Genomic DNA, 4,507 nt, shown 5'->3' with positions numbered 1-4,507 from the left:
ATTTATTACTTATAACTCTTTGTCTCATTTTAGTAGTTGCTTGAGGGTTTAACTTTACCTTATTATTCTTTAACTTATTACAGTCCACCATCCCAATGATAGTGTACTGTTTCACATATAGTATAAGAAACTTATAACAGTATATTTCCGTTTCTCCTTTCCTGACATTTGTGCTATTGTTGGCCATACATTTTATTTCTACATGTGTTATAAACCTCACAATATGGTGTTCTTCCTCTCTCTCTCTTGCTTTAAACACTATGTTGTCTTTTAAAGATAATTAAATAATAAGAAAAAAGTCTTTATGTTTAGCCATGTAGTCACCAATTCTGGTGCTTATCATCCCTTTTGTAGATCTAGGTTTCCATCTGGTATGATTTTCCTTCTGCCCGAAAGACTTCTTTTAATGTTTCTTGTCCTGCAGGTCTAGTGGTGATTAACTTCTTCAGTTTTTTATTTTTTTCCTTCCATATTTAGGTATCTCCCCCACCTTTTATTTATTTATTTTTAAAGATTGGCACCTGAGCTACCATCTGTTGCTAATCTGTTTTCTTCTTCTTCTTCTTCTTCTCCCCAAAGCCCCCCAGTACATAGTTGTATATTCTAGTTGTAGGTCCTTCTGGTTGTGCTATACGGGACGCCACCTCAGCATGGCTTGATGAGCGGTGCCATGTCTGCTCCCAGGATCCAAACCAGCAAAACCATGTGCTGCCAAAGCAGAGCATGCAAACTTAACCACTCGATTATGGGGCCGGCCCCTAGGTAGCTTTTATTTTAAACTCCTTATCAGCAAAATTATCTGCTAACATCTTAAAATTTTTTTTAATTTTTAAAATTTCTTAAACAGCTATAATGACATGTAATTCACATCTCATATAATTCACCTATTTAAAGTGTATGATTCAATGTTTTTTTTAGTATATTCACAGGATTGTGCAACTATCACCACAATTTTAGGACATTTTTACCATCCCAAAAGAAACTACACCCACTGGCAGCCACTCCCCATTTCCCTCCAACTCTAGGCAACCACTAAGCTACTTTCCTATTTCTATAGATTTGCCTATTCTGGACATGTCATATAAATGGAATCACACAACATGTGGTCTTTTGTGACTGGCTTCATTCACTTAGCATAATGTTTTCGAGGTTTATCTATGTTGTAGCATGTATCAGTACTCTATTCATTTTTATTGCTGAATAATATTCGTTGTATGAATATACCACATTTGATTTACCCATTCATCAGTTGACGGACATTTGGATTGTTTTCACTTTTTGGCTATTATAAATAATCATTCTTAAGGTCTTTTTTTTTCCTCTGTGTGTTTCATTTTGGATAGTTTCTATCATTACATCTTCAAATTCACTAATCTCTTCTTTCAGAAAGTCTAATCTACCATTAATCCCATCCAGTGTACTTTTAAAATCAGGCATTGTTTTCACTTCTGGAAGTTCAGTTTGAGTCTTTTATATATGTTCCATATTTCTACTTAACATGTCCACTCTTTTCTCTAGCTTCTTGCACATATGGAATACAGTCACAATAACTCTTTTAATGGCCTTATCTATTAATTCTTTCATTGTGTCATTTCTGGGTCTGTTTCTATTAATTGTTTTCTTTTCATCGTGGGTTGTATTTTCCTGCTTCTTTGCATACCTGGTAATTTTTTATTGGATGCCAGACATTGTGACTCTTATGTTGTTGGGTACTGGATATTTCTGTATTCCTCTAACTATTCTTGAACTTTGTTTTGGGATGTGATTAAGTTACTTGGAAACACTTTGTTACTTTCAGGTACTGCTTTTAAGCTTTGTTAGGCAGAACCAGAGTAGCGTTCAGAGTAGGGTTAATTTTCCCCACTGCTAAGGCAAGACCCTTCTTAGTACTCTACCCAATGATCCATGAATTATGAGGTTTTCCTCTCCAGCTTTTGGGAAAAGGCATTATTTCCTGCCCAGTGTGAATTCCAACTATTGTTCCGTTTAATCTTTTCATGTATTTTTCCCTGGCCTTGGGTAGTTTCCTCACAAGCCTGTGCTGATTAACACTCAGCTAAATACCAATGGAAACCCTCTGAAGGTCTCTGGAGTTGTCTCTCTGCAAATCTCTCTATACTCCGATACTCTGCCCTGCTAACTCTAACTGCGTAGTCTTTCACAACAGTCTCTGCTCTGTCTTCTCAACACAGGCAGACTTCTAGGTTTTGCCTGAATTGGCCCTCTCTATCTCCAGGCAGTAAGCTGGGCAATCATAAGGCTTACCTTGTTTATTTCCCATCTCTCAGGGATCACTTTCTTTCATTGCCTGATGTCCAATATCTTGAGATTTGTTGTTTCATATATTTTGTCTAAATTTTTACTTGTTTCATGCAGGAAGGTAAATTTGGTGCCTATTACTTTATCTTGTTTGGAAGTGGCAATCTCCCTATTATTTTGCTAATCTTGTAATTCTATCCACTACCAAACAAGGGGTGTTAAAATCTCAGATCATGATTGTGGACTTGTGTGTTTCTCCCTTTATTTCTGTTGGGTTTGTGTCATGCATTTGAAAATTCTGTTATGAGTTGTCTTACACTTTTATGATGTTATGTCTTCCTGATGAATTCATTCTTTTATTACAAAACGTCTCTCTTCATCTCTGGTAATACAGTCTCAAAATGTATTTTATCTGTTATTAATATAGCCATTCCAGCTTTCTTAAGTTTAGTGTTTGCACAGTATATATTTTTGTGTGCTTTAACTTTCAAACTATCTTTTTTTTTTTTTTTTTGGCAAGAAAGATTGGCCCTGAGCTAACATCTGTTGCCAGTCTTCCTCTTTTTGCTTGAGGAAGATTGTCCTTGAGCTAACATCTGTGCCAATCTTCCTCTATTTTTTTGTATGTGGGATGCTGCCACAGCAATGGCTTGAGGAGCAGTGCTGGGTCCGTGCCTGGGATCCAAACCAGTGAACACCGGGCTGCTGAAGCAGAGCATGCCAACTTATCCACTATGCCACTTGGTTGGCCCCTATCTGTGTCTTTTTATCTGATGTGTTGCTCCTGTAGACAGCATATATTGGGTCTAGTGCCATGGCAAGTCACATCGGAGCCTGAGGCAGAAGGAAAACTGTGTGTCCCTATATTTTTTTAATGTGATTTTTTTTTCTTTTTGAGGAAGATTAGCCCTGAGCTAACATCTGCCACCAATCCTCCTCTTTTTGCTTAGGAAGACTGGCCCTGAGCTAATATCTGTGCCCATCTTCCTCTACTTTATATGTGGGACGCCTGCCACAGCATGGCTTGCCAAGCGGTGCTAGGTCCGCACCTGGGATCCAAATCGGCGAACCCCTGGCCACTGAAGCAGAATGTGTGAACTTAGCGGCTGCGCCGCTTAGCAGGCCCCTTAAGGTGATTTTTAATGGTTAAATTTGTTTCAGACATTACAGTCATGAAAAAAAATACTGACAAATTGAGAAATAAATGTATTAAAACTCACATTTTTAAGTTTAAATATTTTATTTATACCCAAAATAGAATTTATTATAATTTTGCTTTCCTTGCTTTAATAGAAGCAAACTCACCAATAATACTTTCAAAATGTACTTCTTTGCTTATCTTGTTTTCCGTTGAGAGAACTGCCATGTTTGACAATTTCTCTTGACCAAGTGACAATCTGAAATAATTTTTAATTAACTTCAGCTTACAGAAACTTCTTTTGCAGGACAGCACTGTGACCGGTATCGTTAAAATATTCTTAAGGCCACTTCAAAATTTGGATAAGATTGCACTAAGCAAAATTGGTAAATTAGTTTTAGAAGATCCGAACGCAATGCTGAATTTATATTACAAATTATTGATAGGATATCCTGCTTAAAACTATTTCAGATAACTATCTGTAGGACGTAAATCAGAATATTTAAGAGCTAAGTTAGTGGCTGCCTTTTGTAAATTGCATGTGCTTGTAGAAAATAACTTATCTCTGGCTAAAAATCCAAAATCTGAAGATACTTTAATTTTTCATATCTCCATTTTCAACGTGAAATTAGAGTATCTGTGATCTCCTTACTTTCTGTTTGATGTGTACTTTTCCTGTAATAAGTGATAATCTCGAACAGTGATTCATACACTTCCAATTTCTGTACTCTTCTTTTTAGTTTATTTTAAAATTTGATAAGTATATTCATATCCTGTGCTAAAGTTGTATATTCAGCAAAATTTCTTTCAAAGTTACATTCTCTTATTTGCTGCAAGCAGAGGAATAGGCCTTCTGTTAAGCATGCAGCTTTTTATATAATCATTTTTTTTTTTATTGTAGAGCTTTATTCACTTTTCCCACTTGGTTCAAAATATCACCCCACACAAATGAGTTGCATACAAATTTGCAATCTATTTTTGCCAAGATGCTTTTGGTTTCAGGATAAAGTATTTTGTCGTTTCATATTATAGATTTTAATATATAATAAACATTTTTGATTTGTAAGCAAAATGCCTTGATTGTACTTGATCTTGGTGCCCGTTGGGTAT

The sequence above is a fragment of the Equus asinus genome, chromosome X, assembly GCF_041296235.1.
Source record: "Equus asinus isolate D_3611 breed Donkey chromosome X, EquAss-T2T_v2, whole genome shotgun sequence".
In the NCBI taxonomy this organism is placed as follows: Eukaryota; Metazoa; Chordata; class Mammalia; order Perissodactyla; family Equidae; genus Equus; species Equus asinus.
Note: the sequence above shows the minus strand (reverse complement) of the source record.